We start from the raw sequence: 23164 nt of genomic DNA, 5'->3' as shown, positions 1-23164 counted from the left end.
CGTTGAGAGTGAAGGAAAGGGAAATGAGGCAGGGAAAGAGCGCCATGTGATGGGTTTATATACTGAATGATGCTTCATCGTGAACCATAAAGAGGCACGGCTGGTCAATTGTTAGGTAAAATTGCTCAATCACACAGGTTGTCCCTGGAGATGAAGGCAAAACTGTGTTTTGGAGGAATCTGTGAGGATATTTACCCTCCTATAATCTGTCTCTCATTGGTCACATTTGACCCCGCAGAGAGTTAACTTCCTTGTATTTCCAGGTTGCATCATCTGGCCCCTCAGCAGCTACATGTGTTTGGAAAGTCACATCCCACACCCCATGCTGTGGCATTTCATCTAAGTCTGGAAGCAGCAGAGGAATAAAAACTTGAGATGCGTAATCAGTTGGCCATGTTGCACAGGAGTTTACTGTGGAAGAAACTGGCGGACCCCAGGAAAGAAACCCTCATGGACCCAAGCTGAGCCAGTGGCTATAGTGGAATAACTGAATGGCTGCTCAGAGAAGGACAGACAGGCACAGTGGTGGCGGACGTGGACACGCAGTGGAGGGTCCAGGAAAGCACGGCACCAAGAGAATAGGAAGAGGTACATAGAGGTGTTCTATATAGCCTCCTGTATGCAGCATCTTTTGATCCTACTAGGTACCGGACATGTGCTAAACCCTGAGAATACAAAAAAACAAAACAAAACAAAAAACACTAAGTTATGGCCTCTTCCCCAGAGGCACACACAGCCCTGTATACGCTACCGAGCCATGGGCATATTACTGGAGTATAAAATACATAAGCACTAGGCAGATGTACATACAGGCTACAGTGGAGGCATAATAAGTGGAGGTGACAGAGAGAACACTGTTGCTTAAATAGAAGGAAAAGGTATAAAGATCATCACTGACAGATGTAGATTGGGCTGTTTCACAAAGTAGCAAATTTCCTGTTCCTGAGGCATTCGAGCACCAGCTGGTAAGCCACTGAGCTACGCGCCACAGAGAGGACAAAAGCATCCAACGCATGAACTAGGTGACTCCTAGGGCCATTCCAGCTCTGGAGTTCTATATTCCTGTGACGGATTTAAACTTGACATTCACAGCCAGATAATTCAGTTGGTTAGAAACTTTCATTAAATGTCTACATTTGAAGGTCCCAGATAAGCTTCCAGTTTTGTTTCAATTTTGTTGAGACCATACCCGGGAACCTGTCTCCTTATGTTGTAAACATATGCCCTTGGTCACCACTGGGGAAGGATGAGAGAATGTGACAGACTGTCTTACTGCTCCTACTATGAGAAAAATAACTCTTACCAGCAACAGCCAACTGGCAATCTAACAGAAAATAAAAGATCAGCCAAAATAGCAACACAAGTATAAATATCTCTAAATTAACCTTACAAAGGATGGATATAATTTTTATACATATATTCAAAAAACCAAAACAATTAAAAGGGTATCAAAGAAGACATGAAAAAGTGAAGAGATATGTTATGTTATTAGATGAGACAACTTAGTGTAAAAATGTCAATTTTCATTAAATTAATCTATAAATTCAATGCAATTCCAATAAAAAATTCCAGCATAAAATTTTGAGGGATTTGACAACTTGACTGTCAAATTTATATGGAGGAATAATAGTGCATGAATAGCAAAATCAACTTTGAGAGCAAAGAGGGGGTAACTTTTCTGTCAGTATTAAAATATACGACAAGTCAAAATATATATTTTTTTTATATAAAGGATGCTAGTAGTAACACAGAAACAGAGAAAGAGATCAAGAATAGAGAACTCGGGAAAAAACAGCGAAATAGAGGAGCATGAAAAACCAGTGAGAAAAGCATAGGCTATTCAGTAAATATTGTGGAGAAAAATGACTAAATATATAAAAAAATATAAAGTTGGATCCCTGCCTCATACCACACATAAAGGTAAGTCCCCAAAATGTTAAGGACCTAAATGTGAAGGAAGGGTAGGGAACATCTTTCTGACAGTGGGGTGGAAGAGGACTTCCTGAATTAGCTCCCCAAAATCATAACACATGCAAATATTGATAAAGCTGAATACATCAGTGAACTTATGTTTGAGCAACGACTCCACAAAGTTAACAAATAGGTGGCAAGTTGAAAGATTTTTTTCATCCTCTAAACAAAATGATTGATATCCACACTATAATATGAAGTCCTACAAGTAAAAGGACAGGAAATCCAATAGCACAAAGGATGTGAACAGACAAATCTCAGAAGCAGAAGTGGCCATATCATTTGTCAAACAAACCAGGACACTTTAAGAGTGAAAATGGGCACTGTGAACAACTGTGCCAGTACAACAAGCAAAATCCCTGGATGTCCTAGACAAACCAAGATGTACAGTCAAACCTTAATAGTTGATAAGTATACAAAGAGATGCTTAACCTTACCAGTAATAATACAACTACACAAATTCAAATTAAAGTAACAATGAAATACCATTTTGCACCCATCAAGGCTATAAAAATTAGAAAGCCATATAATACCAAGTATTAGCTAAGATGAGTACTACTGGTGAGTGTAAAACCACGTAGTCTTTCTAGTGAATAATCTGACAGTACTGAATAGGATTAAGCAGACGTATAATCTAAGACCCAGAACTCCAACTCTTGCATATATACCCCAGGGAACTTGTACAAAAGACCACACATGGAGATGTACAAGGATGTCCATTTCTGGCACCATGATAATACACAGTTAGAGGCGATATAGGTGTCCATCACAAGGGGACTGGATAACAACACAGTGATAGATGCATATGATGGAGTCTGATACTTCAGAATGAAGCAATGACCTGGGTGAATATACAGCAACACAGATTTCAAAATAATAACATCAAGACTTACGGTATTCCAGCATCTGCTTGGAAATCGCCAATCCATCCTAACGGCAAGTATAAAGCCAAACAGATTGAAAAATTAACAACTCTTCTTTGATCCATAAAAGAAGTGAGGACAAAGGGCAAACTGCTGTCCCCAAAACTGGAGAGACTGGCAGGTGAATACAGGGAGTCACAGCTTACCGGAGCAGAGACTCATGAACAGAAACCACAATGGGAACCAGTGCCTGAAACCGGTTCCTGTCATGATTGAAAAAACCTGAACCGTAATTGGTGAATTGCTGGAGGATCAGTGAGGACAAGTTTGAGAATTAAAACCTCCTGGAAGACCCAGTCAAAAGGGACTCCCACACGTTTATGAGTTTTACCTCCAGGAGCGTGACCAGATTGTCACAGTGAATAGTGGAGAAAAATCCCCTTTTGCTTCCAGCAAGAGTTGGGGGAAAGGACTCATTTTAAAATATGCCAGAGCTCTCTGCCCTAATAAGGCCTGCCCTCAGGAGAAACTAGTTAACCAGAGCCTAATCTCCTGGGGTATTATCAGAGCCTGATAACCTAGAGGAAAAGAAATATCAGTCAGCTCTAGCCTTCCATGTGGGAGAAAGGAAATACCCAGCCCCAGCCCACAATAACTACCTAAAGGCAGAAAAAACTGAAAAACACATGAAGTTCACAGTCCAGAGTCATAGTCTCAGTAAAAGACAGACCTAATCACAGGAGCTATAGAATGCTTCCCCTCCGACTACACCTCATCACCACAGTCCTAAAGGCCTGTTTACAACAGTTCCTTTTACCTGGTACATCATGTCCAGTTATCAAGGAAAAGTTACAAGGCATACTAAAAGGCAGAAACAAAACACACACAAAAAAACAAAAAATCCGCAATTTGAGACAGAGCAAGCAAGCTTCAGAACCAGATGTGGCAGAGATGTGGGAATTGTCAGAATGAGAATTTAAAAGAACTGTGATTAATATGCTAAGGGTTCTAATGAACAAAGTAGATAGCATCAAGAACAGAGAGGCAATGTAAGCAGAGAGATGGAAATTCTAAGAGAGGTACAAAAAGAAATGCCAGAGATCAAAAACACTGTAACAGAAATGAAAAAAATACACTTATGGGCTTAATGGTTGACTGGACACAGCTAAGGAAAGAATCTCTGAGCTTACGGCTATCTCAACAGAAACCTTTAAAACTGAAAAACAAAGAGAAAAAAGACTGAAAAGAGCAGAACAGATTATCCAAGAACTGTGGGACAACTACAAAAGGTGTGATGTATATGTAATGGGAATATCAGAATTAATGTCAGACATGAAACCACAGATACAGGAAGCTCAGAGAATAACCAAACTGATTAATAAAAATAAGTTTTAAAAACCACCTTACACCTAGCATACCATTTTCAAACTTCTTTTTAATTTTATTTTTTTCTTATAAATTGTATTGGGGAACAGTGTGTTTCTCCAGCGCCCATCAGCTCCAAGTCGTTGTCCTTCAATCTAGCTGTGGAGGGTGCAGCTCAGCTCCAAGTCCAGCTGCCGTTTTCAATCTTTAGTTGCAGGGGGCACAGCCCACCATCCCATGTGGGACTTGAACCAGCAACCTTATTGTTGACAGCTTGAGTTCCAACAAGCTAAGCCATCCGGCTGCCCCTCCGGAAGCTCAGTGGCAGCTCGTTGCCTTCAATCTAGTTGTGGAGGGCACAGCTCACTGGCCCATGTGGGAATCGAACCAGCAACCCTGTTGTTCAGAGCTTGCATTCTAACCAACTGAGCCATCCAGCTTCTCCCATTTTCAAACTATAGAAAATAAAAGATAAAAAAAAAAACCCTAAAAGAAAGCCAGAGGGAAAAAATACCTTTCCTATAAAGGAACAATCATAAGAATTATATCCAACTTCTCAGAAACCACGCAAGCAAGAGAGTGATGTGAAATATTTAAAATGTTGAGAGAACAAAACCACCAACCTAGAATTCTGTACCCTGCGAAATTATCCTTCAAAAATGAAGGGAAAACATAGACTTTCAGACAAATGAAAATTGAGGGAATTTGTTGCTAGTAGCCCCACCTTGCAAGAAATATTAAAAGTTCGTTAGAGAGAAGGAAAATAATACAGGCCAGTTTGGAACTACTTAAACAAAGGAAGAATATCAAAGGAATAAGCGAAGGTAAAATGAAAAAGTTTATCTTTCTTATTCTTTATTGATTTAACAGATAATAGTTTCTTCAAAACAGTAATAGCAACAATATTTGATTATGTATGCTTATGTATTATATATATCTTATGCACATATGTATATATTAGATGAATGGATACATACATACATATACTTACGTATGTTTATACTCGTATATATGTAAAATAAATGACAGCAACGATACAAAGGACAAGAGGAAGGAATTAGGATTCTTTTGTTATTATACGATACTCACACATCTTGTGAAATGGCATCATGTTACTTGAAAGGGGACTTGGATTAGTTGTAAATGTATATTGTAAACTTAAGGGCAACCACTAAAAAAGTTTGAAAGAGCAGCATAATTGATATGGTAAGAAAGGAGAGAAAATGGAATCATAAAAAATGCTCGATTAAAATCATTAAATGAGCCCATTTGTGTGTACTTTGGGGTCCAAATATTTATCACAAACAAAGCTGGCTGATATCATTGCTTTGATACGTACGACCATCATCACCTCTTGTATTTCTCTACTACGTATCCTTCCGAAGTATATTCACAGCTATGGTCTCATTTTACCCTAACAACTCTGTGAAAAAGGAAAGGGAAATCAAGAATAGATGGGAATTATTCTGATCCCCATTCTAGAGATGCACAAACAGAGTCCCAGAAAGAAGCGACTGTCCCAGTGATGTCACCAGTGAGTGAGCGGGTGGTCCTGGCCTCTGGGTTGCTGCCCAGCACTTGTTACTCAGGGCCCTCACGTTTGAGTAACCCTGAATGCTGATAAGAGTGCAGCCCTCCATGCCTCTTATACAACCTACCTCGGCTCCACCCTCTCTTGGGAAACCAGAGCCAGCATTTCACAGGCGACATAGACTCACAATCACACAATGGGTATTGCTTCAAAAAGACACCGATGAGACTTTAAAGGTGGAGTAATCAGGCTGATAAAATATTGAGCCCCGCAGTGGATAATAATATTGAGCTCTAAAAGGAATACTAGTATTGACCTGCCTTATCAGGTCCGTTGGGAGGATTAGCTCACTGGCAATTGTGAAATGAAGGAACATAAATGATAGCACATTTGGGAGTCCCTTGTCCTCTTCGGACTCTGCCTGGAGTGAGAGTGGTGGCCATCTGGATGCCATGGCCATGATGACCTGCCTGATGGAAACCTTCCCCCCTGTCCCTGTTGTGCAATGTGTTTTTCCCCCCCACAACCATAAGAAAAAGACTTGCCCTTCTTTGCAAAAAAAAAACAAAGCAAAGCAAAGACTTTTTTGTTTTTGGTGGAAAGCAGAGGCATGTGGGAAATTCCAGATGCTTTTGCTTTTAAGAACTAAGACTAATACTCTCTCTCTCGTCTGTGGAAGCTATGGGTGGAAGTGTGAGAGTTAAGAGAAGAAGAAGAAAGAATGGAAAAGCTCTGCCAAAGCCAGGCTTGACAGAGAGGCTACAGGGAGGCTGAGCGCTGAGTTTTGTGGTTCTGACCTGGAGTACCTGTTTACTGGAAAATGTTACTCTCTCTCTCCTCACCCACTTCAGCAGCCAGCCTATGTGGGAAAGCTGCTGTGGGTTGTTTTTGTTTTTTTTTTTTTATAGTAATACTGGTAGGAGTTCAGGTTCAACTAAAACACTAATTGATGCATGTTTGTGTGTGTGTGCATCGCGTGCTTAAAAATTTTTTTTTTTTTTTTTTTTTTTGATGCTTGAGTCATGCTCTCTCTCTCTCCCCCCCCTTGAAAAAAAAAAATAAGTGAATGGGTCACATAGCTCAAAAGTAGCCGACCCAAGATGGCCCCAGAGGAGAGAGCAGCGCGAGAGACGAGAGCTCGTGCCGTCCAGGGCCATGGCAGCAGCCAAGCCAATGCCGTCGAGGGGGGGGTCATGGAAAAAAAAACTACACTCCTGGGCTTCTCCTTCATTCTCCCACTAGTACCTCACCCACAACACTTCTGACACCAGCAATGGGTTGGTTCCCCCATTCCATTCTCTGCCAGCTGGGTGCCCTGTATAATTCAATTCAATTCTGACACTAACAGGACTTAGTGCAGACCCCACAGGTTAAGGGCTCAGTCCCCAAGACTGCCCCCCCTTCAGACACCAATGTCAAGTAGTAGGTCCCCAAGTTACCCACAAATCCTGTCCAACTTGGCTGCCAATCAGAGATTCCTATGGCTCCCTCCTTCGATGGCACCATTTGCTAGAATAGCTCACACAACTCAGGGAAACACTTACTTATGTTTACCCATTTATTATTTAATAAGGGATATGATAAAGGATATGGATAAATAAACGGATGAAGAGATGCATAGGGTGAGGTCTGGGCGTCCCAAGTGCAGGAGCTTCTATGCCCATGCAGTTAGGGTGTGCCTCCCTCCTCCCTATGTGTGTGTTCACCAACCCAGAAGCTCTCCGAACCCCAAACTATGGGGATTTTTATGTAGGCTTCACCACATACTCATGATCAATTATTAACTCCATTTCCAGCCCCTCTGCCCTCGCCGATCTATGGAAAATGGGGGGAGAAAGCTGGAAGTTCCAAGCTTCTAATCAGAGCTTGGTCTTTCTGGTGACCACCTTCCATCCTAAAGCTATCCAGGAGTCCAGCAAGAGTCACCTCATTAGAATAAAAGATAGTCTTATCACCCAGAAAATTCCAAGGCATTTAGGAGCTCAGTGTCAGATGCTCCTAACACTCTGAAAATTCCAAAGTCTTAGGAGCTCTGTGTCAGGAAGCAGGATCAAATACTACATGTTAGAACAAAAGATTCCCCTAGCACTGCTGTTTAGATGGGTTTCAGGAGCTCTGTGTCAGGAGCCGGTGAGGGTGGGGGGGATACACATGTATGTATCTTACTATTGTGCAGGACATGTCCCCCGCGCTAAGCACTTAGCATTAGGAGCAGCCATAACAGAGCCCAGCCTTCCTGACACCCCAAGGAGTCCCCTCATGGACACCTGTAAGCCTCCGTTTGCACAAAAAAGTGGTGAAGTTCACCTTGGTATTCTAGTTGCTTGCATTCCCCTGCCATCCCCTCAATTTCTCCCTTCTCAAAGGCATTTTAAAGAAATGATTTAAAATTGCTTGGAAATTGAAGCAAGATTGTATGGTTATCGATTCAAATTCTAGCATGTTTGACTCAGAGCTGTCTCTCTCATTCCTGCCACCAGTTCTGATGGCTAAAGAGGAATTCCAAGGAGTAGTGGGGCTGTAATCAAATTGCCCAAGAATCCCCACCCCCTCCCCACGCAGGGGAATTTAATATTTCCATTCTAGATGAGGTCTCATTGCCAAAATGTTAATTGGGATTTCAGTTTGCCCCTCTCCCTTCTAAGATTTTGCTTAAACTAGTATTTTTGGTTCTGTGCTCCTGTCTCTTGACAGCAGACAATAAACAACCCCTGAATATTCACAGAATGGCAAGAGCTGAGTTTAGCCAGCAACTTGGCAGATAAACACAGTAACAGTGGCTTCTAAGCACTGCTCTTGGGGATGTGATAGCGAATGTGCTGTGGCAAAGAAATCCTACACTTTGTGTCATCCTCTGCATAGAAAGAGTCTGGGACTATTGTATCTTATAAGGAAACAAGATATTAAACAGACAAGATAATAGTAATAAGAGTCTGTTTGTGTGTTAAAGGGTTTGAGACATAATCATACAGACCTGGATCTACTTATTTTCTAGGCTTCCTTTAGCAAATATTCTTTGCTTGGTTTCTATGGAAACTGGAAACTGCACACGAGCCAGAGACACTCAATAGTCTCTAGCAGGCGTGTCCATTTTAGATTTCTCTGCTTTAAGTGATATTATGTTGTAATCACTAAGATTAAAAAAAAAATACTAATCCATATACTGGACTCTCAGAATCATTGCTGAGAAAGAAGGTCAATGTTCACAGCTACCATTTGCTGAGCACTTGCTATGTTCCAGGAAAGGTACTAAACAATTAGAGACCTTAATTCGATCCCCCCAATAGCCCTGTGGGTTTGGCTGGTATCTGTTACTGTCAGAGTCCATCCACTCTAGGTCTTTCAGATGGGAGGAACTGAATACAGGGAATTATTAGACGTGTGACAGAATCACCTGTATGAGGGGGTGGGGGGCTGTGCGGCACCTCATAGAGTGACAATCATAGGACGCTGCTACCAAGTGTGGGGCTAGAAAGACAACAGGACAAGGCAGTGTTTCCAGTGCCCATGCATTGGTAAGAACTAGAACCGCCATGAGGACTGTATGTAGCACCAGAGACCACGGAGAGAGACTCTCTGGTGGGCAATGGAGCCATGGAGGGAACACAACTACGACCAGCACTCCCCAGGAAGCACAGAGAGAGCAACGGAGGGAGGAATACCCTGAATCTCTGTCAAGGCCTCCTACTGAAAAACAACTTGCTCAGAAGCCAGAGGGCAAAGGATCCTGGGAAACAAGTTCCCCTGTGATACAGAGGAGAGCAAAGGAAGTACAGGGATGGAGCTGCAAACAAACTAGCAGTTGACTAGCAGAGTATTACTATTCCAGTTTCATGCCAGAGAAAACTGAGTCAGGGAAAGAATTTTAAGACAAACACTAGCAAGTTAAATGACTGGTTGTTTGGTTAAGAGCCCGTGTTCTTAACCACCGTGTGACACCTTCTGTAGAGAGAAAAAGGGCTTCTTCATACTCATGGCGTTTCTATATTACAGGCCCAGTTGATTACGAAAACCTTTAGTTGTGGGGGTATTTCCACCTGAAATTTGCCTATTTGCGGGGTTCTGGATATTTACTTGATGTGTGCTTATTTCAGAAGATTCAGCCTAACCACATATAGACATTTATGCCTTAAGTTATAGAATTTTGCAAAGGCCACTTACTCACTGATGACGTGGACCTGGGAGTTAGGGGAAAACAGGATGGATGAGAAAGCTCGCCTTTCTCATATTTGCTAGAGAACTGGACTGTGATTCCAACTGGTTAGAGCGTTGCAATAAGGTGATGGGGAAACAGGCAAAAATTCCCAGTTCTTACCTTCTCACTTAATGTCTAACCAGTTGCCACTGCTAAACTTGTAAGAGAAATTTATCAGGGATAAACTAAGATTTCTAACTATCAACTTCATCTTTTGTCTGAATTGGGGGATAAAGACCGTTATTTGAGAGACACCACAGAAAATCTTGGAGAAAACTGTTTCAGCTAATAGCCAGAGTAAAGCCATTCACGTTTTAACAGAGTTTACTTAAAAACCAAGACACTTTCTAGTGTAAGGATCTTCAGTGACTAGTAGTGGAGGGATAAATCTTTGTACAGTTTTCCTGTATATTTACGTTCTGTATTTGTAACACCAGCTTGTAACAGTGGTCAACTGTGCGAGTTGCCTACTGTGTGGAAGCTCTGTCTTCCTTCTCCAAGGTTCAAAGTGCTTCCCTCGTTAATGACCCATGAAGCGGGATGTTTCTATCCCATTGATACCCTGAGGCCTTCTAGGGAAAATGGTGAATTCTGCTCCTTGCAAGCCTGGGACAGCATCCAATCTTGATCCCAGAAAAGAAGCAACTTATGGACAACGGAAGCAGGCAGAGTCTAATGCCTCCTAGCCCCCGCCACCCCCAAGATTTTTCCAGAACTACTAAAATTTAAAATAGCTTTGCTCTTTGCGGCAATGGGTACTTAATGACCAGAAAGTCTTAATACCCACATTCTCACCACTTACATAAGATAGAACACTTTTGAGGAACAAGTGGTACCTGTTGATTTTGTCAGATGCTTGCCTAAGATAAAAGGCAATTATTGTACTTGGTTCTCAAAAAGAGGTGAAGGAAGCCGGGCACGACCAGGAAGCTTTCAGGAGGACGTGGGCCTTCTGCTGGGTCAATGGCACTCCTTTCACTTTTAATACCTGCAAGTGTCTGTCGTCTTTTCAGTCAAGGACAGGCGATAACCAATTTCTAGGACTTGGAAATCCAGATGGGGGCAGAGGATATTTGACAGGTACATATTTGCTACAGTTTCAGTCTGGACTGAAGAAAGAGCATTTGATTATTAAAGTTATTTTAAAACTGCTTTGCTTATCTTGTTGAAACTCTAATAGTAACAGAAGTTTAAAACAAGAATATTTTATTAATCTTTTCAAAGAACCAGCTCTTTGTTACATTAATTTTTCTATTATCTTTTTGTTCTCTGTTTCATTTTAATTCTGCTCTAATTTTTATTATTTCTTTCCTTCTGCTGACTTTGGGTTTCATTTGTTCTTCTTTTTCTAGTTCTTCAAGATTTGAAGGTAGGTTGTTTACTTGGGATTTTTCTTGTTTCTTGAGATAGGCCTGTAATGATATAAATTTCCCTCTTAATATTGCAAACCCCTGGCTTGACTCGCTAAGGAAAAAAGAAAAGACACAAATAAACAAAATCAGAAATGCAAGTGGAGTAGTTATGATGGATACCACAGAAATAGAAAGGGGATCATACAAGAATACTATGAAGGACTATATGCCACTAAATTCAATAACCAAGAAGAAATGGACAAGTTCTTAGAAATATATAACCTTCCTAGACTGAATCATAAAGAACTGGAAAATCTAAACAGACGGATCAACAGTAAGGAAAATGAAACAATCATCCAAAATCTTCCCAAAAGCAAAAGTCCAGGACCAGATGGTTTCACTAGTGAATTCTACCAAACATACAAAGATGATTTAATACCTCTCCTCCTCAAACTTTTCCAAAAATTGAAGAAGAGGCAATACCTCCTAATTCATTTTATGAGACCAACATTACATTGATACCAAAACCTGGTAAGGATAACACAAAAAAAGAAAACTAAAGACCAATATCTCTTCTGGGTATCTATCCAGCAAATCTGAAAACATTTATCTGTAAAGATATATGTACCCCTATGTTCATTGCAGCATAGGGGTGGTCAAGACATAAAAACAACTGAAGTGTCCTTTGATAGATGACTGGATAAAGAAGATGTGGTACATATATACAATGGAATACTACTCAGCCATAAGGAAAGATAAAATACTGCCATTTGCGACAACATGGATGGGTCTTGAAATTATCAGGCTAAGCGAAATAAGTCAAACAAAAGAAGTCGAGAACCATATGACTTCACTCATACGTGGGATATAAAACTGAAGTAACAAATGAACAAGACAAACAAACAAAAAATCATAGATACAGACAATAGTTCAATGGTTACCAGAGGGTAAGGGAGGGGGTGTTAGAAAAGGGTAAAGAGGGTCAAATATATGGTGATGGAAGGAGAACTGACTCTGGGTGGTGAACACACAATGCAATATATAGATGATGTATTATAGAAATGTACATCTGAAATCTATATAATTTTACTAACCAATGTCACCCAAAAAATTTAATAACAAAATTTTAAAATAACAAAGAACTTCAACATTCTGTTTGTTCAGATGGTTCCATTTCAAGAGATACTGTTGACAAAGCGATCTGATCTACCTGCATCAAACTATCCTACAGAGAAAAGCTTTCTGGGGAGACACACACAGAGAGAAAATAGGTTGAATCTTTCCTTCTCAGAACCAGCTGAAAATACAGTTTACGTTTTTATCTTATGGGAAGTTGTCCCATCTCAGCCCATTAAATTGTTCCAAGAAGTAGTACCAATGGAGGAAAGCCATGTGTCCATCTTCCCGTGGAAAATTCCAGTTGGAGGAAGGGGAGGGGCAGAGGGAAGTTTCCTACCCAGGAAGGCAACCACGCTGCCCACCACCTCCTTCAGCAGCGAGGGCCTGTCTACCTTCACTCACACCAGGCCAAGCACAGCCCAGAGGCAGCACCAGCCTTGGTGTGGCAAACAGCACAGTGCATGGTGGTGACAAAGCTCCCGGGTTCCCAAGGCAACAAGCTCATCTCCCCAGGCCTGAAACTACTCCCTTAGCCAGTCCTTGGGTAAAGGAGTGACAACTCCTCATACCATCAAGATACCGACGTGTAAAGCCCTCCTCTGGTCACTAACACTCCAACTGAAAGTGGACGATCTGATGGCCTAACTGGACAGCAGGGCTGTGAGAGGACGGGCTGTCCCAGCACCTTGTATGAGCCTCTCCACAAGGCTTTGCAGGTCTGGTCTCTGCTGTGATTGGTGCCTTTTCCTCCTGGCACTTCCATACTCTCCATCGAGCTCCCACATTTTCTGTCAATTCCATTGTCCCAGTCCCTCCTCTCGGCCCATTTATGACACCTATGGAGCCTTTCCAGACCCTTCCCACAATGGTCACTCCTACCTCTGACCTCTCATAGCTTTTAGCTTATTTTAAGAAATAAATTACTTATTACATTGGTTCTTAGAAATGTTTTTATTTTCCCTTTGCTGGTTGCTGTGTTTCCACCATATTTATGCTCAATAAACACTTGCTGAATAAATGAACGAATGACAGTTTGGAATCAGAGGAGATGGTCCAGCCATAGGTCTATGCCTGAGGCAAGTGCCTGAGGAAGGCCCCAGGAAGGATGCTGGGAAGCTTGGAGGGGGCCTGAGGGTGCTCTAGGGCAGCAGGGGTTATCAAGCAGGGCGTCCCTAGGAGACAAAAGCTCAGGAAAGTGTCAGAGGACTTTGGTTTTGCTGCCTGGAAATATAACCCTAGTCTTGATATCACACCTGTCTGAAGTTATTGCCATGTCCTCTCCTTCAGCCCATCCAAGGCTCTTTCCCAGGGTTCTTGTTTGTGGCAGCAAAGTGAACTGCTGGTGTTCTTTCTCCATGTGGCCCTGGCGCAGCTGTCAATCATGGTGACCGGCCCCCCTCATCACACTGTTGGACCCAGAAGGTGTCACATCCTTGGACACAGTAACTTGTCCAAGGGGTGGACACAAGAATCCAGGCCGATTGGGGGCCTCCCATGGAATCTTCGGATTGGAGGTAGAAAGCTAGTTTTTCTCAGTTTTAAATCAGTAAGTGTTCATGGCTAGTGTGGCTAGGAGCTATTTTTTCTGACATGTGGAAAGAAATTCTCTGATGTAAAAGAGAATGGGATTAAGTAGAGATATTGTGAAATTGAAGTGAAGGAAGAGAGGAAGGAGAGAAGAGGGAGATGTGTGATGTGAGCTGAACATATCTGGGATTCAAATATAGGGAGGAGAGGAAAGGAAGGAGAGAGGAGAGGGGAGAAGAGGGAAGAGAGAAGCACTTTCTAGGTCTTTGGTGGGTTTGCACTTTCTGTCCTGGGGTTTTGATTTCTGGAACTCTGCTTCCCATTTTATGAGACACTCCAGTATCCTTCCCACCCATGAAAGCCAATAATTCCCTTCTTGCTTAAGCCAATTTGAGTTGACTTTCTGTGATTTGCAAACCGAAGGAGACTGCAGGCATTGTTGGGTGTGAGGATTTGCTTAGGGAACCCCTCTTTCTCCCTGGCCAGTCCTCTACTGCCAGCCAGTAACTGGAATGTCAGCTTCCACGCCCAACAACAATTAACCTGCAACAACAGGAACTGAACTCCAAGATAAACAAAAGAGAGAAACCCAATATCCAAAATGGCAACCTTTCAATGGACTTGGAAACGCCTGCCTCTTGCAGGCAGCCTGCCTGTGCTGAGGGAACAGAGTTATAATCCCCCTCTCCACCCCAACGCTAGACACACCTGACATTCCACCTATATCCTGCTCGCGATTGCTGCCGAAAGGTATTGCCCTGTACTTCAATATGACAGAAACGCCTTTTCTTTTCTCTACTTATTGATTCCATGGTTGCTATTCCGATGATAACGTATCTTCTTGGGGCAGTTTCTGTGTGTCCTGAATGGCTAAACACTTGCGGCACCAGATCTAATATAAAAAGTGGGGAGAAATGGATTTTTGATGAGATCAAATTAAGTCGAGAAGGACAGAAAAGAAACCTGACAGATGTCCTTGTTGAAAAACAGAATGCAAGCATTTGAAATAATGTGAGTCTTCTTGAATCTTGTACGTATTTCCTAAAAGTGAGAGGAAAGAATTGTATTCCTATAGCACTTTTCTTCAGAGGGCATCCCAGGTTTTTTTTGGTTTTTGTTTTTTTAATTGGAGGAAAGAAAGCAAAGGCACCTCACCTCATAGGAATATTCCGGTGCCTGTGTGGCAAGCCCATGCAGCTGAGCTGTTATTTAAAGACATGAAAACACAGATCCCTGGGTAGACGAGCTGAGTTCACTTCAAAAGCTGGGCTAGGACGGACCAAGGATTGCTTCCAACGCCCCACAGCCCCACCACAGAGGGCTGAGCTGCTGGGAATCACGGTCTCCATAGGTGCTGCCACAGTTCTCCTCCCAGCCACCAGATGCTGGGGTTTAAGAGATGAAAGATGGACCGAGCGAAACAAGGCCAGAGAAACTGAGCCCCGACGTGGTTCCCATTATGACTGAAGAAAACAAGTATATCAAATTTGCCAGAGCTCTAATTGGATGGGTTTTATAACAGGCATCATAGCAACAGGGGCTATTTTTTGAGAGCTGATGAAAAATCAGAGGTGGGTTTTTCGGTTCAATGACATTTTTCTAAATAATAGCTTAAGGTCCAAAAACCACAATGTCCTGGCCACAGTTTCCTCCTCTGCTGATGAGAAGTCCAGTGCTAGTCAAATCTCCTCTGAGCTGCAGGCCTACTGCACAGCTGGGGAAAAATTAGGGCCTGCCATGGAGAAAGGCCACAATGGATTACTTGACCACAAGCTGCCACATCAGGGCCATCCTGCGACTGCAGGGACCCATATGGAGAGAATCCCAGGACCCATGGAAGGGTCAGTGAGCACTGTGGACAGAGCTGTGGACAGAGGCAGAAATTTCCACAGGGATAAAAATATCTTACTGGAGATGTCAGTTATAGGCTAGATAATTATAAAGTTCCCTCACCCCCCAAAAAGCCACTCTAACCACAAACCACACGAATAGTTGGTTACCACCCATTCACTGATGGGAATATAAGACAAACCTGGTTGCTTTTGGTAAATTTCACAATCTTTCTGAAGAGAGAGAGAATGATCGGTAAAATGACGGGTATTTCCTTTTCCTATATTTAGGTTTAATTTATTAAACTTCCACCCAAAATGTAGGAAGACTCCCCTATAGGACCAGGGCCACCATGTAAGGAGGTGCAGGTCGATCCCTGAACAACTCCAGGGTATCCTCACATCGCGGGCAATGGCCATAAATGACACATCCCATTTCCAGGTGCTATGGTCACAAAACTCCTCATAAATGTCTACAGTGAACAAGCAGTACCATTTGATATCACCACTAACTACAGAGTCTGGGGTTCCACTCTCTGGGTTTCCAAATAACTATCTAGACCAGGGTCTATTGCCAGACGCAGAGACCTGGGTGCTGTGGGTACTGTAGGGTTGTCTCCTGGCAGGTCTGTTTCCCCATGAGTCTCCACTGCTTCCTGAGTCTGCAGCTTCCCCCAGCCTCTCTGGGGACAGCCTGGCCAGAATCTGAATGCTTCTTTCCTGATCTGGTTAGGAAATGTCCCATCCCCACCCCCACACCCATGGAGGGTACGGCAACGCTCTGGCTTCTTGGCGCTGGCTACCTGGTACCACTTCTGCAAGTGTGCAGCCAACCACACCTGGGCACTGACGGCCATGGAAGAAGAGCATGGAGTCTCCTGAGGGCTCTGCTCTATCCAGCCGCTGAGGACAGCCCCCACTTCTGGATCCATAAATTAAATACACAGACTAACCTTCTCCCACCTGGTGTTCATCTCAAGCTGTCAGCAAAGCCATTGGAAATTTGTCCTCAGAGAATTACACCCCATTCTCCATACAAGAACAGACCTCTCACGCTGCTACTAAACTTCTCCCTTGGGCACTGAGGGCCTTCATGGATACTGGGCACTCACAAAGCCAGCACACTTCATGCGGATGTGATATGATGACCATAAAAACACATGTTTACATTGGCAATGCAACACAGCAGCCGTTTATCCAAGCCTTAAAGACACCAAGACATACGCGTTTCGGGTATTCTAATAAAAATCTTTCCGATTCCGACTTTGATTCTTCTTGGTGATAATCACACTCTAGTAATGCCACCTGTGGGATTCTATTTTCTTTCCCCCATCTTTATTTTTGTGAAGATAAAAGCAGTTGGAAATGACTAGTTGAAATTACCTCCATTTAGATCACTCTGTTGGAAGTTGAAATCTGTTTTTCTTCTTGATTTCTTTGTATGTAAAAACAGTGCTACCTAGAGCTGTCTTTCATGATCAAAGATAATGGTGATGCTTCCCAAAAAACAAGTGAGAATGAAAATCGTCATCATCACCACCATCATCTACCTCTGGTCATCTACCTCTGTGCTATCCAGGGTCTGATCAGTTAGCTCTGTCAGGTAGCTAATCGTCCTTAAAACGGCCTCGCCCTGGTCCCTAAGCTGTCCCTCACAGCCGCACTGTGGAGAGCTTTGTAACAACAACTCACTTCTTTAAGCACTTGCTATGTGCCAAGCACTGCTCTGTTTCCGTGTATTATCTCATTTAATTCTCCTGAAATCCCAAAATGGTAGGTATTCTCAATACCCCCATTTTACAGACAAAGAAACTGTAGCACAAGAGGTTGTGTCATTCGCCCCAGGTCACGTGGCTGGTAAGGATTCGGACCTAAGCAGTCGAGCTCCAGAGCACACAGGCTGGGCTCTGACACTGTGATACCCTCAGCTCAGCTGGAGGCAAAGCAAGGCACAACTCTTCACCGTGTATCCACAGATCCCTCTTTAGAGATGTAGGGTCCCCAAGATAAAGCAAGTCCTGAACCTCCCTGCCTCCACCATCCCCCTGCACCCCATGGTGGCTCCCTGCTGCTAGTCATATGCACGCGCACAAAATGCCCCTCTGGCCTGCCCAGGTTCTCTCTGCATGTGCAATGCCCCCCTCTGGCCCTCACGCCCACCTATTCATCTTTGAAGCTTGGTCCACACACCAGGTTCCCAGGCAGCCTCGAGAGTTCTGACAATCCACTACCTCCTTCCCTCCCCACCCCGTAATCCTCACACTCTCAACCAGTCCACATGTCCCCATGCTAACTGCCCTTTCCAAAGTTAACATTTCCAAATGGCAGGATAAGTTCAGAGTCATTTAAAGGGAAAATAGGCGTACTTGAGACATACCATGAAAATGTTGGCCTTTTGAAAAAAAAAAAAACCCCACAACAACAACTCATCCTTCCCCTCCCTACAGAAACAGTGAGCTCAGGTGGCCTCTTGTGTATTGTTTTTCCCAGGGAAGCCAATTTCCGTTCAGTTCCCACTGTTTCATAACACAAGAGCTCAATTTACAGACTTCCAAACAGAGGGATGGGTGCTCAGTTCTGTTTTATTCTTCCCTCAAGAAAAAGCCTCTATCTCAGTTGCAGGCTTACACAGACTTAACAGCCATAAGCCCCATAAGCTCTGGCATGCCATAAATAGCCCTTTTCATCCAAAACTGCAAATCACAATTCTCCCGTAAAAACCAGAGCTACTCGGAGAGCTGCCCACGGCGCTGAGCGTGGAGCTTTGCTTTTTAGTGGCATTTAATAAAGATTTGTTGACGGATCGATTTATCTGGGTCTCCCATATCAGGTGTAGCCTGAGTTTCTTACATTTTTTCAAAGGGATTAGAACTAAGATTTAAAAGCAACTCTTAATGCACCAACCTCTCCGTTCCCACAGTCCTTTGGGCCCAGAATCGTAGAACCTATTTATAATGCATGACTTTCAGAGCCCCTGTGGGAGCCAGAGGGCAAGAAGGGACACAGGACTGTGCAGTAAAAGCCCCTACGCCATCTGGACTACGGCACAATGAGAAGTGGTGTCCTCATGACAGCCTGAAGGCCATCAGGAAGGGGCCCTCTGCATCACCAGAGAAAAGAAAACCAAGAATGTGGTCTTGACAGTTGAGCGTTTGGCATGAGGAATCCTGATTCCACCACTCCCGGTCCTGAGGCCTTAGGCAGGTTCCTCGGCATCTCTGTGGAATGATTTCCTCATCCACACCAGCTCCTAGGATTTCGGTCAGGATTCAATGAGGGAACGTGTGGTAAGCCCCGGAGACACTATCTGGCATGGAGCAAGCATCACTCATGTTTTAAGTAACCAGCTTAGCAATACAGCAAAGGAAATTTCACTGTGCTTTTAATTTTATGAAAATTGGGGGTCCGTGTGTACCAATTACGGTAACTCTGATAACCAGGATATTCAGTCAAACAGAACACCCTGCTCTCCCCAAATGCCAGACAGATGGGAGCTCATAGTCCACATCAAAGTACTGACAGGAATCAGGAGTAATTGGGATTGCAAAACACCAGGGGTGCTCAAATAAAACCACATCATAAATGTTTGAAATGAAGTTATAACTTCAGGAACAGGCAAGCCACATGAACTATCCGACTTTGTAAAAGCCTGTCCTCTCAACCACAAGGTTGCCGGTTCGACTCCCGCAAGGGATGGTGGGCTGTGCCCCCTGCAACTAGCAATGGCAACTGGACCTGGAGCTGAGCTGCGCCCTCCACAACTAAGACTGCAAGAACAACAACTTGAAGCTGAACAGAACCCTCCACAACTAAGATTGAAAGGACAACAATTTGACCATTGTTCCCCAATAAAGTCCTGTTCCCCTTCCCCAATAAAATCTTTAAAAAAAAAAAAAAAAAAAATTAAATGTAACAAATAAGCAGGCAGAATAAAATGGATCCCTAGGCAGTGAAGAAACTTGTTAATAAACTTGCTGAACCACCAACAACCCAGAAAAATAATAGTAAGTGAGGACGAGGACATTTGGCATTGATCTTGAAGTGAGTTTGGGAGAGAGAAGCTCTTTGGGCAACTGAGTAACTAACTTTCAGGGAAAGAGGGTGGTGAAAGAACAGGGGCAGAATGATGGAGAGTTTCCCTTGCTTGCCCTCCCTCTGCGGTTACCACATCATGTTTCAAGGATGGGTCATCGTCAGGGTTAGAATGACCTGGGCTACATAAAGAAATCAATTCTGTGAGTATTTACTGAGCACCTCCCAGGTCCAAGGCACCACGCCACATGAGAGATACAAAGATGAGTAAGGCTGGTCCTGGAAACATCTGAACCACAGGGATAATAGCTGTGAACACGTAACAGGCAGTCGATCTGCAGCAGAGTTACATGCAGCACATAGGGACACAGGAAGGAGGTGAATTTCCACCAAGAGTATGAGGGAAGGCTTCCTGCAGGAGGTGGCATTTGAAGTGACCCTGAAGAGTGTGGAAAATGCTTCAGGCAGAGTAGTGGCATCCATCCATCCATCCATCCAAATATCCATTCAATTAATAAATAGTTACTGAGCACTTACTATCAGACACTGTGTTACTTGCTGATGACAGAATTTTGAGTTAAAAGAGACAGAATTCTTACTGTTAGGAGCTACTGGGGAGGCAACTATTCACTGAAGCATCAAACCTTCAGATGTAAATTGCAGTGTGGCAATGCCATGAGGGTGGTCCAAGTTTCTGCCTGAGGTTCGAACAGGAATGTCTGACCTGGCAGAGAAGTCCAGCAAAGCCTTGCTGAGGACGTGATGATGGAACTGCGGTCTGAAGGGGAGTCAGAGACGTCCAGGCAGGGAAAGGGGACTGCAGCATCCCCACCTGAGGGAACGACAGGCTTCAAGGTAGGAAAGAAGCGTGATGAGAACAAGGGGCTGAAACCGTCTGGGAGGCCAGAGCACGGTGTGGGGGACACAATGTGTGGAGATGAGGCCAGGGAGCCAGCAGGGGTGTGTGGGGTCTTGGGGGGGCGGTCTTGGTGAGGAGCTCCCACCCTGTATTCTAAGAACAACGGACAGTCTTACAAACAGTTTAGTTGGTGCCGTAATATGGAGGAGGAGGAGGTGGCATGACGAGAGTTTAATTTTGGAAAGTTAACTGGCTGGTGTAGAGACGGGGTTAGGGCTGCAGTGCGTGAACTGGCAGCCCAGCAAGAGACATGGTGGTGGCCAGGCCGGGGCGGGCAGCACTGGGGATGGGGAGAAAAGGTGTCAAGAGATAGTTAGGGGTAAGTCAGCAAGACTGGAAGCTAGATGGTGGGGCTTCGGTGAGGAAGAGGGAGGTTTCATGGATCCCTCTGGCTTTCTGAACTGAACAGATGGCGGTGCCAATTGCCTAAACAAAAAGGACAATGACAAAGGGCCATTGTGGTAAAGAGAGACGAGATGGAAGGAGTCAGAAGTTTGGAGGGGTGGTCAACATGTATCTCCCTCAGTAAACTAAAAGCCCTCCAAGGGTAGGACTCTGTCTCTTTTTACTCAAAACTGTGTCCGTGGCAAATAGTACAGTGCCTGACAGATAGATAGCAAGTGCTCGGCAACCGCGCGTTAATTGAGGGACTAGCTGGATCAATGGATGATTTGGGTTTGGGACACGTAAAGTGTGAGGTGCTTTAAGACACCTCAGAGGAGATGTCAGGTAAAAGGCTGGGTAGGTGGACTCCAGCTCAGGAGAGAAGTCAGGACAGGAGCTATAGGTGCGTGATCACATAAGGAGAGTAGCTGGAAGAGAAAATGAACAGGCCTGGATTCAACCTTTAGAAATTCCAACAGGTCAGGGCCAGGTGGGGGGAGGGGGGTGAAGGTACACAAAGGAGAGAGACAAGCGGCAGGCAGAGTCAGAGGGAGTATTGCAAGAAGGAGAGAGTGGTCAACGGTGTCAATTGCAAGTAAGATGAGAACTGAAGAACGTCCTTCGGATTTAGCAGCACTGAGGTCATCGGTGACCTTTGTGGGAGCTGTTTCTGTGCAGTGATGGAGTGGGAGCCAGATTGGAGGGGGTGAGGAGTGGGAGGTGATGACACGGTGACAGGGTGTAGACACAAGTCTTAGGAGGAGTTTGGCGGTGAAGAGGAGGAGAGAGGTCGGGCGAAAGCTGAGCAAAGGAGGGCGTGTGGCTGGCAGATTTGAGAAGTGACAACAGCCCCGTGTGGCTAGAATAGTGGATTTTGTGCCTTTTTTTCTGCCCCAACATCCCCTGGGGAACAAATACCCCAAGTCATTAACAGAATCAGACTATCAGGAGGAGTGATGAACTTGGTTTTGGGTGATGTAAATGGAGGGGTTTACGGAGGGGGCAGGCAGAGAGAGATGTTGGCAGGGTAGCTGGAAACAGGGTATAGGGCAGCGCGGTCCATCACCAGCTACTGCCAAATCCAGCCCCCACCTGTTTTTATGCGGCCAGCCCACAAGCTAAGAATGGCTTTTACATTTTTAAATGGTTGGAAAAAAGTGAAAGGGGGAATAATACTTCATGACAGTAATAAGTATATGAAGTTCTAATTTCAGTGTCCATAAATAAAGTTTTATTGGAACACAGCCACATTGGTCCATTTATATACCATGGATGGCTGCTTTTGCGTCACTAAGGCAGAATTGAGTAGTTGCGACAGACCAACTGGCCCACACAGCTTAAAATATTTACTATCTGGCGTGTTACAGAAAAAGTTTGCCAATCCTTGGTCAAGGGCATAGGAAAGCAATCAGAGCAACTTTTTAACAGTCAACATTATGGGAAAGAATCAAGTAAAAGGGGCCCGGATTACACTGCACATGAAGGAAAACAGGTGGCTGGCCATTTGTGGGTTGCAGATGGGATGGGAACAGCCTAACATCTGTGGGCCTAGGATGGACATTTGTCTCCGCTCCACCCGTGTTCCCTCCCCTTGCTGATGTCATGAGCAGGCCCCCACAAGGCTCAGTCTAAAGGATGCTTCTTCAGGGAGACATGTCCCTTCCCTTCCCGACTGATTCTCCCAGCCCTCTTAGACAAAGCTTCTGCGCTTCTCCTGTACACCATTTATCACCATGGTAATTAAATAATTATTTGTAGAACCCTTGGTTGACTTCGCGTCTCTTCCCCTGCACTGGGAGGCACTGTGGTGTAATGGCTGAGAGCAGGTTGCAGAGATACGCTGTGAAGTTCAACCCTGGTTGTGCCATCTCCTGGCTGGGTGTCCGTGGCTCACTTATCCTTTCCTGGCCTCAGCTTTCTCATTAGCAAAATGGGAACAGTGAGAGTCTGTATGACTCAAGGTTGTAAGGAGTAACTAAGATAATAAGCTGCAAAGTGCCTGCAATATAGTAAGTGCTCAATAAATATAGCATCGTTAGTAACTAGGTATGTGGATGAGGGGAGTGTGGTAAAGGAA

The 23164-nt window shown here is 44.0% G+C and overlaps 1 protein-coding gene across 2 annotated transcripts in view; it reads right to left on the bottom strand.

The window, feature by feature from the left end:
- CES5A (carboxylesterase 5A) overlaps positions 1 to 23164 on the bottom strand; it is a 213111-nt gene that overhangs the window by 122486 nt on the left and 67461 nt on the right. The window lies entirely within an intron of this gene.

The sequence above is a fragment of the Rhinolophus sinicus genome, linkage group LG11 (assembly GCF_036562045.2).
Source record: "Rhinolophus sinicus isolate RSC01 linkage group LG11, ASM3656204v1, whole genome shotgun sequence".
NCBI classification, from domain to species: domain Eukaryota; kingdom Metazoa; phylum Chordata; class Mammalia; order Chiroptera; family Rhinolophidae; genus Rhinolophus; species Rhinolophus sinicus.
The sequence above is the reverse complement of the archived record's forward strand: the minus strand, read 5'-3'. Positions and strand labels throughout refer to the sequence as shown.